Source organism: Rhipicephalus sanguineus, chromosome 3, assembly GCF_013339695.2.
Source record: "Rhipicephalus sanguineus isolate Rsan-2018 chromosome 3, BIME_Rsan_1.4, whole genome shotgun sequence".
Taxonomy (NCBI): Eukaryota; Metazoa; Arthropoda; class Arachnida; order Ixodida; family Ixodidae; genus Rhipicephalus; species Rhipicephalus sanguineus.
Window position 1 is genome coordinate 56,948,497 of NC_051178.1, and position 14,429 is coordinate 56,962,925.

General features: G+C 46.4%; 1 long non-coding RNA gene across 1 annotated transcript; it reads left to right on the forward strand.

Annotated features, from left to right (window-relative positions):
• The first annotated feature begins 3,916 nt into the window (after nucleotides 1-3,916).
• LOC119384932 (uncharacterized) lies at nucleotides 3,917-6,978 on the forward strand. Its single transcript, XR_005181996.2, has 3 exons — nucleotides 3,917-4,061; nucleotides 5,354-5,436; nucleotides 6,945-6,978. It is a non-coding gene; the product is annotated as an uncharacterized LOC119384932 (long non-coding RNA).
• The last annotated feature ends 7,451 nt before the right edge of the window (nucleotides 6,979-14,429 follow it).

A 14,429-nucleotide genomic window follows, 5' to 3' on the forward strand; every position in this document is an offset into this window, starting at 1 on the left:
GGAGTAAGAAGAGCATCAATTGAAGGAGCACTAACGCGCACAGAAGCGAGAATGGGCGCAAAAACGATGCGAAACCGCTCCCGCAGAAAATGCAGTCACATGCACTGGCACCTCTTCCAGTTTCACCACGTCGAGTAGCGGCGACTACCTTACGCAATAAGAACAGCTCGCCCACCCGCCTGGAGCACCGATGTGAGCAGAAGCGTCGGTGCGACCAGCGTCGGCGGGTGAATACCATCGACGAGGATGGAGCCATTCGAGCGCAATGGAAACGCGATGCACACCGCCCTGACTAAGGCAACGTGTTCCCAGTTTAAACGCACTATACCAACATTCACTATAGCAGACCTGCCACAATCACAACTTCGCTGGCTTCCGTCTTCACAGTAGTAAAAGGGCTCTGCTATTTTACTTCGACAGCCATTCTTCCAGCTCATCGTCGCTCGCACAGCTTCAGAGAAACAAAACGTCATGAGTCATGCTAAAACTTGCAACAAACTCCAGTGCACAGTACGGCCAGTAGTGCACTGCACTGGGTTGGCCCACATATAATAGTAAGGTATTCCAACGGTTGGTCTGGAGAGCAGGAAATTTTGTGGTGTTCCCTGAAACGATGTTTCAACTGCGGAATGCAATCGTTATGGCCGTGTTCCCCAAACAGCAAACCTATAAGCAATTATATCTGTCGAGCATGGCCATTTTGGTATGCAATGTTACTCATGAGCGGTCACGACGTTTTAGAGGGCGTTGCCAACGAAGAATCACTACTTTCCTTTGCTTCTGCTTTCGTCATAATTACCAGTAACGGTAATTTATTACAGCGTAACATGCTGTGAAGTGATTACAACAGCCGATTATGCAGCCGGTGTCCATCACAGCTATTGCGCATAATGAGAAAACCGTTCGAATCGCAATTTAATTCGCACGTTCTCCATTGTATTAAAGTATTCTCACACAAAGCCACAGTAGCGTCTGAAGCTCCTTCGGAAAAAGACCCTATAGAGGTTGGAATATCAGGAGAGGAGTCACATTAGCAGCTTGGCAGAAGCGTAGAACCGGACGAGGTGTCACACCATGCGAATTGCGTAAAGAGTATGCGATTTAAAGCTGCCCACCCATTTCAAGGACTCAGCCATAATTTGTCATCGTCATCTGCCACAGCATATAGAAAGTGTGCAGCCACGGAGATGCATGTTATGCAATATGGAACTGTACTGGGTATTCCCTAATGCGCCTTCAGGACCACAATACACACGTGACAATATTGTGATCATGTGTGCACATTGAAGCACTATGCTCTGCAGTTGTAGTACGCACCGTAATATGGTTTAACAGGCTCTTAGGAGGCCGCTGCTCGAGCTTACCTACGGCTTTGATGAGTATTCCTCGCAGGCGTGGCGATTTTTTTCCATGAAGGTTCAGGTACCTTCTGAAAATATTGGCTCGGGTTCACTACCAGCTAAAGATACCGGTTCGGGTACTCTTCAACATCCTCTAACCAATGATACTCGGTCCACGTTTGCGTTTGTCTGTACACGTCAGTTCAGTGCTCTTGTAAAGTCGCAGCTTTTTAGCACAGGGGCAAAGCAATCACTGATCCAATCTGGCGCATCTCAAGAAAACGCCGCCGTAAGGAAACACGGCCGCTACAATGAGCGAAGCGACCATCGTGCTGTCTGTCCCTCACTCCATCGCAAACAGACAGGTGAAAGGACCATGTACAAATGTAAGAGCCGTCTGCTGATCCCCGTCAACATAAATCGCACCCGATCGCGCTCGACCGAGCAAACTGCAGAGTTCTTTCCAAAACCATGCAGCCTCTTCTTCACCCCATTGCTACAATGGGGGCCTTTTACGGGACGAATGATGGTCTGCGCGTTTCCTCTCCGCTTGAGCTGCAATCGCTGTCAGCGTTCACATGCTTTCACTCGCACTAGAACGTACAACGAGCGATGCAGTGTCATCAATTTTGTCTTTATACGGAACCTCACAGCGGCAGCGTCGTCGACGGCACAAGTCCTCCGGGAATATCTTGTAATTGCTGTCGTAATAAAAGTGCTAATAATTAACGTAAACAATTTCTGATAACAGTTAAGTACGTGTGATGCAAACATATCACTAACTTGTCGTTTTCCGTCAAAGCGGCAGAAGCGTTCCTCTTTTTCGCGCCGCTTGTTCCTGCAGTGGCTTGGTCAGAGCTGGATGCTTGTTGACATGTCCGCCTCTTATGTTTCGCCATAGGTGGAAGCCTGCAATAAAACAATTCAGAAGTCACCTATCGCAGGTCACCACAATGAGGCAAAAACAAAATAATCACAGCATATCCACGGAGTGAATGATGATGAGTGGGCGAAGCTGCGGAGGTTCATCGGTAAACCGTGAATCTTCCGTGAATTCTGCCCAGTACATCATCACCGACGTGAGATCGGGCGCGTTTATACTAAAGGTTCGATGAGTTATGACGACTTGCAGCTCACTTTAATTTTACATGTACGCTGTGAATTTTCATTGTTTAGAAAACCATTGCTTTAGAAAACATCTGGCGTCTTTCGTTAAGCAGCTGGCGTCTTTTCGTTTTGCTTTAGAAACATCTGGCGTTCCTTCGTTTTGCTTTTACAAAACATCTGGCGTCTTTCGTTGGTTTATTTCATCAATCAACGGCGTTTTGAACAAAATTTTTATTGTTTAATCACGCACAGGAGAAATCTCACCACGCACTACCTTGGAGGTAAACAATGGCTGCTATGGGAATGAGAGACAGAAGAAGTCGGCTTTTAGCTAACACTTACACTTCTACTTCTACTAATGTTTCCTACTGGAACATGCCAATGGCTGCTAATGGGGAATGAGAGACAGAAGAATTCGGCTTTTAGTTAATCCGCACGCTGCGAATTTTTTATTGTTCAACAACGCACAGGAAAAATCTCCCACCGGCACCACCTTGGAGGTCAAAGCGTAAGACTGGTTACGCACTACGACTACTACGACTACGACTACGAGGGACGAACGGGTGCCGCCTTAAGGAGCTTCGCCCCTAAAAAATTGGACCATCTCCCCGAAGGGAACGCTGATGGGATGCGAAGCAGCAGCGTTGCGCACGGGTGGCGTCACGGGCTGAAGGGCGCTAACGCTGGTGCTGCGCTGAGCGCTGGAAGATTCGTTTGAAGCGAAACTCGGTGTAGCGTTTACTGGTGTAAACGTTTGTTTAAAACGCAGACACAGGAGGCGAGCGGGCGTTCAAGCCGGCAGCTGCGGCGCTCCGGCGGGTGAGGGAGAGAGTGACCTACGCGCGCACCTGCGAGGGAAGCATGCGAGGGGTGCGTGACGTCAACGCCCAGCTGCGGCGTGACCTACTTGGCACCACTCGAACACCTGCGCCGAGGGAAGCGCGTTGCCTCGCGTTTGTGCGGACGGACAGCGTTACACAGGCTAGTCAAAAAGCTGCTACGCATCTAAAAGAAAAGTATTATCGCAACACGGCATTGACCCCCTTTGCATCATCGCTTTTATTAATAAAAATGGATCACGGAAGCACAATTAAAATGCAGTCATTTTTCATGAGGTTCTTTAAGAATTCCCTACACTGTTAAAACGAGCCATCATTTTGACAGCGATCTCTCTATCTATTTTGACGAGCCGTCGGCGTCAAACGGGAAAGACGGCGACTCTCTTGTCAAAGAGCGAGCGGAGAGAAAGAGAGACGAGAGAAAAGAGAGAGAGAAAGTTCCAGCGCGCCTCGGTTGGCTACCGTACGTCACGTGACACGTTGCTCTCTCAGCGGTTACCTCTCCAGGAGAAAGAGTGGAGGAGGCAGAGCGGCAGAGAGAGGGTGTTGGGCAGAGGCAGAGGCGCCACCGCCAGAGAGAGAGAGAAAGAGCCGAGGGAGCGAGTACTGCCGGTACGCCGGTACATTCCAACGTGTTTCTTTGAGCTTTGTGCGTGCTTCTTCCATGTCGGTTTGGTGCGCCATTTTGTCTTTTTTTTTGCGTGGCGTGCGAGTGCCTGTGCAACGCGCGTGTGTGCTTTGGAGCTGCAGCCTCAAGTCGAGTGCACGGGTAAAGGTGAGTGTACTGTTCTACTTATATACTACTTTCGTCTGTTTACACCTTCGGCTGTGCACTGTTTAATAAGGCACTTCGTTTGCGTGTAGCAAAGAAGTAAGCTCTAGTTTTCGCACGTTGTGGAGGCGACTCCCATCGCGCGTCTCTTCTGCTTTTTGCGGTATGCATTGAGCGATGTGCTTTCGCGCCGAGGCTGAACCACGTGCAGCAATTTTCAAGCGTCAGCTTGCATCTAGTGTGATAAAAGAAGAAAAAAAAAATGAATAAAAATGTTCCAGTGAAAAAAAAAAGCTCAAACGTTCCAGGAATATTGGCGCGTGTTTTTGAGTAGAGTGCACTTTTCGTGCACTTTCGATGGCGATTGAAAGTGGTTAACGGTGCGAGGACTGGGATCGAGTGGAGGAACTCTAGTGCGCCATGTACGGCCGAGTACGTTCAGAGCAATTAGTATAAGACTTTATTTAGTTGTTTCTTTTCGCTTTTCATCTGTTCGTTGCGCTAATGCTGATCATGATCATCTGCAACTCTGACGACTTGCATAATGTGGATGCTATAGTCGCTAATTCGTAAAAGTATACGTCAACTATAAATTAATAGTTTTTTTGTCTTGTAGTGTGGCTTAAAACTGCATCTCTTGTGCAATTTACTCTCTGTTTCTTGATCGTTTCCCGGCAAAGGATGCAGACGTTGGTATCCGATAGCGATTGGCCAGCTCTATTCTGATTCACGAATCGCAATCGAAAGTGACCTTGTAACATGCAAACGGGAGCAGGGGCGTAGCCAGAAATTTTTTCAAGGGGAGGGAGGGGGGGAGGCGCACCGCCTTAATTTCGGGGGTTGGGGGCACCTCCTTGAAATGGTCATTTTTCGCTCTGTATGCAAAAGAATTTCGGGGAGGGCACGGGCCCGGTGTGCCACTGCCACCCCCTGGCTACGCCACTGAACGGGAGCGCTGAAGCATTGCGAAAAAAAAAAAGAAGACCAAGACGCGAAAGACGGAGTTTGTCTTGAGAAGCATTACACCAAGAGCATCCACGCGCGTGCCCCGACTTTGAATTTTTTCGTAGAAAATTTAAAAGTACCACCTATCAAACGAGCAGCTGTAACTGCGTAAAAATGGAGAAACTGGATTAAATTGCAATATTCTCGACATGTGTAAGGATTTAAAACACAGCAGGGTGAGGAGGAGGCTAAGGGATTTGTCAAGTGCTTGCAAGTTAGTATGCCAGTTACTGCATGTAACTATCGAATGGATGTGATTGACTGACTGCTAATCGCTCCAATCATTTCAGGTTCACAGGACAGGTCTGAAAGGTCAACCTCAATCATATTTGGCTGTGGATATCGCTGCAACTTTGGCACTCGACCAAGCGAGGTACGTACTCAGTATCTCGAAATTTTTTTTTCTGCGTGTTTAACATTGCTGTGGACATGTGTGTATCATTTGTAAAGAAAGACCAGACCCTAAATGGGGTCTTCTGAATTAGTACCTCAAGTTTAATGTGCAGGCCAACTGCCTACATGCACCCACGCCACAGCTGCGACGTATTGCCCCACTGTCAGCGCATAAGCCTTCTGGCATAGCCGTATATCAACCTCAAGCATACTTGGCCGTGGATGTCACTGCAACTTTAACGCTCCGCGAAGCGACGTATGTATTGAATATCTCTGGAATTTATTGTCTCCGTGTTTTAAAATTTCTGAGGACATGTGTGTCGTTTGTAACGACAAATCAGACCCTAAATAGGGTCCTCTGAACTAATACCTCAAATTTAATGTGCAGGCCTACTCACCCCATGCACCCAAGCCACAGCTGCAACACGTTGCCTCGTCAGCGAAGTCAGCTCATAGGCGCATACTTCTAAAGTATATTTCATGGAAACACATCTCAATGTCATGATTTCTTGTCACATTTGTGAGACTGCAGTGCAGAACTTGTACAAATATGAAAGACACTACAGAGTTCATTCAAATGTTCATAATGTTAATGTAGCATGTGTAAATCAGGGCTGCTCGAAACATTTGAAAACATTTAATGCACTGCGTGTGCATGTTTACGCAGTCATGTTGGAGATGATGTTGCTCTTGTGTCATCTGGACAAGAATTTAGATGTCCTCATATATTTCATGACGTCAAGTTTTCTTTTTTTTTAAAGATGTTGGGCACGTTAAGAAGCATATTTCTTCTAGTGTTGCCACTGCCTGTTGTTTTGTGAACTGTAAAAAAGTGTTTTCAAGTGCAAAATCATTCACGTCCTCATGTAAGTCGCTTTCATGGCAGCATTGTGTGTCCAAGACAGAGTGTGGCACAATGTGAGGAAGATCTTGCTGCACCTAGCAGTGCAGGTCAAGATTTCACCAGTGTTGATGTTTAACAAATTTCAGGGCATCATGATGAGGTTTGTAAAAGTGGACGGCTGCCACAAGTGCGCATGTAGCCTATACTGGAACTTAGTGGTCTAGATGCGATTCGTGGCAGAGCTCCTGAAGTGAAGCAAAATGACCTTGCAGAATTACGGTTTAGAGTATGCGTTATCCCTCTACATTATGAGCAGCTATTTCTGTTACTAGAAATAATACACGGGTTGTTTGTGCAACTGTGGGCTCTTTTTACATTTTATATTTGTTGTTACACTCCATGCTTACTTGGGAACATTATGCATCAGAGCATATACATGTAGCTAGTTCAGCATGCGACAAATATGGTCACATTTGCTGCTCAGCATTTCTATCTGGTGTCCTTTGATTTCATCATACAGTGTCTCTCACACAATGCAGCATAGTTTATACATTTCCGGCGTTTCACATCTGAAACCCGAATATGTGATTGGCATAGTTTATGGCGCATGGATTTATTCTATCATTCTATTTTGTTTACTCCAGGTACATTGGACAGATCAACCGGACCAAAAGGCGGGGTGAAAGAGAAGGGAGCGGAATAGGACCAAGGGTGCTCAGCCTTATCAAAGCGCTTTGAATAATAAATGTGCAAGTATTGACAAAAGCTTTCGTTGCATATTTTATTAGGTACTACCCATGTCGAGTGATGGTCGCATGGTGAGGTAGACCACTCTACAGTTCATAGTGACACAGAATACACTTGATCTCTTGGGTCATCATACTAACAATGCAGCTGCATTTCATGTTGAGAGCCTCTTGTCACCTCGCAGAGAAAATGCTACATTGATGGTCTCATAATAGCATTGACAAAAAGACGTACAGGTCGGTTTTACTTTGAGTTCACGAAAAAGATGTCAAAATGAAAGAACACAGTCATTTGCAAATGACGGTGAAATGTTATCAATCTGACAGGTCGGTTGTGTTTTGAGTTCATGAAAAAGACGTCAAAATGAAAGAACACCGTCATTTGCAAATGACGACCTTCAGTTATTTTGTTGTTACATTTTATCAATTTGACGGTTTGCTTGTATTTTCAATTGACGGGAAAGACATCAAAATGATAAATATTACCATCATTTGAAAATGACGGCCTGCCATCATTTTGACGGCCATATGCTTGGAAATAGAGCTGCCAGGATATTTCCCGTCATTTTGACAAAAATTTTTTTACAGTGTACAGAAGCCAAACTCAATGAACTATGACACACAATTCACTTGATATCTGCAGCGGCAATCTTGACCTTAGTATGAGAAACACCATGAAATTACTAGTACAGGTGACGAGTGATTGCACGGGCACGGAATCATTTGACAGATAGCAATTTACGATTTCACTCATACTTCGGAAGTTTGTGAACGTAGAGTTACTATCATATTACTGAGAACTGATTGCTCTTAAGCATAATAAGGACAATTCAATGATGGAGAAACCAATTTTGATCTGCTGCGCTATGCTCCAACACATAATGCGAAAGCTAACGTGAAAATATTGTGCACATAAAAAAAGATCACGGCTTTTTTAAGCTGCGCATTAGCCCCCCTATATACAGCTTTTAAAGATGTACGGAGGCGTTTCTAATAAAGGTGGTGGTGGCGTTAAGATTGTTGGTCGAATTTGAATTTTGAAGTACATCTTCAATCGCGGTTTTTCTGCGAACTTTACGTGACAACCATGACTGCAAGCAGGTGACCTGAAATATGCAACGTTGGCCACTGGCTCTTTTCATAAAGTGCAGCGCCGTCCCTTATCTTGGGGTGAGACGCAAAGCATTGTGAGAAGAGAAAGTACTGCCCCCCCCCCCCTATCCTCGCCAAGAGCCTATTGTACATTTGTGCAGTGTTGAGTGGTTTATAGGCACGCTTGTTTCGTTGCCCACGGTGCAACGTTCACGTAGCCTGACCTGTGGTGCGTAATCTTTTCCTGTAGTACAGCCGCCAGCACCGTTAATGCGAACTATCCGGCGCGTGGCTCGACCGGCTTTAACTGACGCCAGCGCCGCCAAGCGTTTGACACGGTATGTTTGCAGATGGAGGCGAAAATGTTTGATGCCCGTGTACTTAGATTTAGGTGCACGTTAATGAACCCCAGGTGATCGAAATGTCCGGAACCCGCCACTACGGCGTCCCTGATAATCATATCGTGGTTTTGGGACGTTAAAGCCCAGATGTCGGTATGTTTGCAGCAACTAACGGTAGATGGAGCGCGGGTTGATTTCAAATTTCTGTTTCTCTTCTGCCTGACTGACTTGTCGAATACACTCACTTGGCAGGTCCGTTTTCGTCACGCTTCGCTCGTGGCTGCATTCTCACGTCCACCAATGAAATTCAATTAATTGAATTTGAGACGACACGGACACACATGCGCTGACTGACATCTGGTTTCAATTGCAGAATGACACACCTTATATATGCCAGAGTGAAGCATGGAAAAGAAAATGACCGCGATGAATAACAAAGTTTAACAACGCACAGCGCTATGCTTCACTCTGGCATATACAAGGTGTGTCATTCTGCCATTAAAACCAGTTGTCAGTCAGCGATTGTGTATCCGTGTCGTGTCTCATGTGGGTGTGTGTTCGCGCTGTTGCTTCCTTGCTGTACAATGAACCAACTCGCCCAAAAATAAGTATTCATGAAGTATCTTTCCCAAGCAGTTTCAAGCACTGGCGTGGCTCTGTGGTAGAACGCTTGACGTCCACGCAGAATGCCTGCGCTGAATTCCGCCTTGAATTGTGATTTTAGATGTTTATTGTTTTCGTCGGGATTCTTCGTTTGCCCACAAAGCCGCCGACCACCGGCACCGGCTTTTATGCCACACGGGCTCCTCCCCGCTATCGCGCTAAGATTTCCAAGGTATGTTCTAGCTGTTCGTGGGTTTATATAGACAGTGAACCACCTGTGGCACATACCCGCATTCCACGGCCCGTGCTTTGCGAGTGTGCGCTACACGTGACAGTGGGAAAGGGTTTCGTGACGTACGTGACAGGCATGTCATGTCATTCAGGTCATGACCTCTCAATCAAGTTTGTGATATTCTCGCACCCTCCTGTGCCACTTTTGGTATATACCAATTTAAGTAGATGCCCACGAGAGCGCCCAGACGTAGATAGATAGATAGATAGATAGATAGATAGATAGATAGATAGATAGATAGATAGATAGATAGATAGATAGATAGATAGATAGATAGATAGATAGATAGATACCGCGAGACGGTGCTTCGTAAGCGAGAAAACGCGCAAAAAGAAAATATAGCTGCCACACCACCTTCGTGTTCCCGCACCAGCATGTCCTGACGTCACATATTTTGACGGCATCTGTTAAGGCCTGCGTATTCAGTTGTCGCTATATATCACTTGCATCGTGTTCTCGGGGCACAAAATCCTAACATCGGAAGTTTCACGACGTTTCGCCGAACTAATTAGGCCTAAATGCGCAAAAGCAGTGAAGTTCGTGACACTAAAGTTCACGTGCTCAAGTTCTGGTGCGAAATTCGAACAAGGAACATTGACCTTCATTTCCTCCCCTCAAGTAATTAACCTATGATGGAGAAATCATCGTCTATAGAGTTCTGAAATTAAAATTTACCCGTCTAAATTGATTCAATGTTTCGCATTAATGTTTCTTTAAAAAACAACAAATATTGTACGGTCATGTTGCCTGCAGTAATATCTTGCCTTGACTACGCGTCAGAGTTCCACACCCGCCAGCATTGTACATGTTATTTATTTATTTACTCAAAGTACCTTACACACCTACAAATGGCATTGCGTAAAGGGAAGTATCAATAATTATGTGGTTTATATGCGACTCCTAGTTATACTCTGATAGAATAAGCGCTAAAATTGACGAGCACACTAAGAGGAGAACAGACAAAGGACTGGCGCTACTAGCGCCAGTGCTTTGTCTGTTCTCCTCTTAGTGTGCTCATCAATTTTAGCGCTTATTCTATCAGAGTTCATGGATAACCAACTAGCCCAACAGTCTGTTCTGCTGAAGTAAATTCCTAGTTATACAACAGTAAAAGATTGTTAATAATTATGGAACAATAACACTTCAGGCTAGAGAATCTGAAAATATGTCGATGCAGGCCAGTTGGTGATTCAAGGTCAGGAAAGGTAACCGCCAGAAGTTATCGACGACTGGTGTAGAAAATACGCCGCTAACACACCGCACTTGAAATCGACTCTTGCCTTGACTACGCGTCAGAGTTCCACACCCGCCAGAAACATCTCAATTCGACCCAATTTTGACAGCCACATTGTACGACTAAAGTACAAACGACGCTCCACGGTATTGCGCGGAGACATTTTAAGATGGACTTTGATGCTTCAAGAAGCATTAACACACCCGCAACGGTGCCCCGACAAAAAAAACGTATCAAAGATAAATCAAGGATGTCATGAAGAAAGACTAGCGAAGCGCACGTTATATCGACAGTTCACCTACAAGGCGGCGCGTATTTCTGCTCTGCTACTAATCCTATATAATTTAGGCACTAAGTACATATAATCTGTAATGACGGTTTTGAACAAGGCTATCCAAAAACCTGCTCGCGTCAACGCATTCTAGCATATTTCGGCCAAGGCGAACAGACAGAAATCCCACGGCAAGAGCTCATGTTTCCGATATTACACTGCGGCCGCTCCTCTCCAAGACGGTGGACAGTGGGGGGATTTTGTATACAAAAGGTTTATTCCGGTGTTCGAATTCGATTATTGCAGCCTAAGGATAGTTTTGCCTTGCTGGATCGTTACGAATGTCTGCATAAGCGAATTCGAAAAAAGACCCTTTAACTACAGGGATCGCTGTTTCAAGAATACAATATATTTCAGTTGTATAGAGAGAAATGAGAAACAGTGAAACGGCGACGTTAACAGTTATATACGAAGGCTTCATGGCAAGGAAAGCCGCAGCGCACTTCGCCTTCAATGGCCTCTTAACACTTAACTAGCCTTCCGCGACTGCTTGCGACAAAAAAAAAATGTCGATGTCATACGGCTTCGCGACAGAGGCTTGCACGAGTGTCCAGAAGAGTGTAGTTGAACTGGCTGATTCCTTCTGCACAAGCCGCGAGCGGAGAATGGGATGCGTCAGAAAGTGCCTCAGCGAAGCCCGGACGCCGCTTCGGCGAGGCGCGCTCTCCAGACCGGCCGTTAACTTGGATGCCCGGTGCGCGCGTCGCGCTTGCAGCTGGGGGCCATCTGCCCCTTCCGTCTAGGGCGATACCATTCTCATGTGGGAGTGATGGGAGGGATGTCGCTGCACCGGTAGCGCAGTATTGTGAGGCCCCTCTCCTCCCTCCCCCTCCCCTCTCCACAAGTATCTTTAACTTAAAATACGTGGAGCAAGCAACCAGCACAGCGATGCGCTACGATGCGCTTTATTCGCCCGCTCCCCTGCACAGTGTATGCTTAGCTAGCGCCTCCTCTATCTTTAAAAAATAGAGGAGGCGCTGGCTTAGGTTATGGATTACTTTTAAATCATTATTTAAAATGGTTGGATTTTTTGAACAGCGGCGCTGTTTAAGCCGGCCGTAAAAACATTGGTTGGTTGCGAAACGTTATTTCGGTCCTGCAAGGCGCGCCCTAGCGTGCAGCGGGTGACTCCCACGTCGTGACCGCCAGGCCAAGCCTGTCGGCCACTCCGAGGGCCTGCTGGACGGCCCTGGTTGGTCGGCCAGGAGGGAGCTGCGGAGTTGCCTGTCCTCAGACAACCGCCGAGGAGCGCCTCGCGGCGCGCGCTCTCTTCATTCTCTCCTTCATCTACTGCTTTGCTCCCAGAACACGTGCACCTAGTTTTCGGCGCAGGGTGCAATAATTGTGATGGGCGAGACAACGAGTAGAGAAAGCGAGAAAGGCAGAGACAATGAGAGAGAGAGAGAAATAATGATAGCGAAAGAGAGGAACTCTAATAGAAAAGATTTTCGTACTCAGTGTGTATTCGAAGGCGAGCGTCTTAACCACTCGGCTCTCCAGGCATGCATCATAGGATAGTCTTGTATAGTATAGTATATCAAGAGGGTGAGGCGTGAGGGGGACTTATGTGAGGGTCAGGGGGGGGGCAGTAAAGCATAGCAGAGAAAGATACAGAAACAGAAATAGGGGGTATTCATAATGCTTTGTGCTCCGGCAACACTGGGCGCGTCCGCCATTTTGTTGGGTGCCGTCGCGGAATCGCCTGTTAGCGTCCCCATAAGGAGAGGCCACGGAGAGGCGGAGCTGCAGTCGTTGACGAAGCTTTCGCACAAAGAAAATGCAGCTCTTTCTTTTGTCCTCCAGCGCCGAACGGTCAGCAGACCTCGCTCTGCTGCCAAAAATCGACGAGAACTTAATAACGGAGCTCTGCGCGCTTAAAAGCTCATCCGCACGGAAGCTGCAAGAGACGCACGGCTTCGTAATGCCGAACTGCTGTTCCATAGCGGCGTGCGCTTTCGACATGAGGCAGGCCTTCAAGAAAAGTGTTCGTTGCAGAGAAGGTGTGACTGTCAAACTTCTAAGATGACTTTGCACTGCAATACATCTGCATCGTATTTCACATTGCGGTTTTGTACATCATAAACACGCATCGGATATCGACACCACGCTGTTTCTGCGCGACTTGTGCAACGCTGTTCTGCTTTCCTCGGCTCATTTCTTTAGCCACAAGTATCGCTACCCCCTCCACAGTAGCGTGTGTCGCAGTGTTTTCAAATAAACAAGGCATAGCCATATGTGCATGAGCGGTGAGCCGCAAACCAAACAAAAATACTGATGGCGCGTCTCAACTGTATACAAAGATAGCGACCCGAGTAATGCATTTACTGCCACAGGTTATTTATAAAGTTTCGTGGTCGCAACCTATGGTGCGGATTTAGTATTGTCGTTCTGGTTTTCTTTAACGCTACCGAATGGGCATTTGAAGTCTGATTGACATCATTAGGATAGATTTCCCAGCGCAAAGAAAGACGAAACCCTTGAGAAGGAACACACACACTGTGTGTGTGTTCCTTCTTTATGTGTTTCGTATTTTTGCGCCGGTAAATCTATCTTAATCATGAACGAACTCGCTCAAGCAGCAGCTTTAGCGATTGACATCCACTGGTATGCCAGTTTTGGACGGAAGGATGTCCGATAGAGATCCTCAGAAATCCACCGGCTATACAATGGACGTCCATAGAACCAGCTAACGTGCAAGAAAAATGGCAATCCGTCGAACCTCCGATGGGTGCCAGAACCGTACATTTGGACATGCAGTTAATTAGACCGTTCAGTACGTGCATGGCAAGCCGCGGTAATATAGTTGTTGAAATTAAAGGGCGTTCATCGGACATGCTTATAAAAAGTACGCTTGTACCTATTCACCTGTAGGTTCCCGGCGGCAGCAATTCTCTGCCTCCCAAAGCAGCGGCGGATGCTCGACTATTAAAGACGATAGTATTTCTTGGGATATTTAAACGGAGAAATTTTGGTCTGTCTTTCTGTCTTTCTGTTTGTCGGCACGTCCCTCGATTCAGCCACTCGGTCAAAGTTGAACCACTGCCCAAGGGCCAGCCGTCTTGAACTGGTACGGCTGTTCATACTTGTGACGTTGTCGATCAAAAGTAAATATCATGCATATCTGAGGTGCAACACATAGGTAAGTATTAGGTGGCGTGTTCCTTTAATAGAAAATGCATACATACGTAATTTTAAGGACCCTACTTCTTAAGCTGCGATGAAATAGCATAAGAATGCAAGCTCGAGCGAGTTGGGTGTGCGTTCATCTTTGTTGAAACAGCGCTGTTTCAACAAAGCTGAAAATGCGACTGCGCTGAAATTTGCCTCTCCTCCGTGCCCTTCGCACGAGTCACTGTTGTGTTTCGGTTTCGGTTCTGTATTGCACTGTACGAAGCCATGGGTTGGTGTTGAAAAACTTTAGTTTTCAGAAGGTCAAGAAGGTGAAAAAAAATATTTAACAAATGAAAAAGCAGCGTTGTGGGCGGCCTTC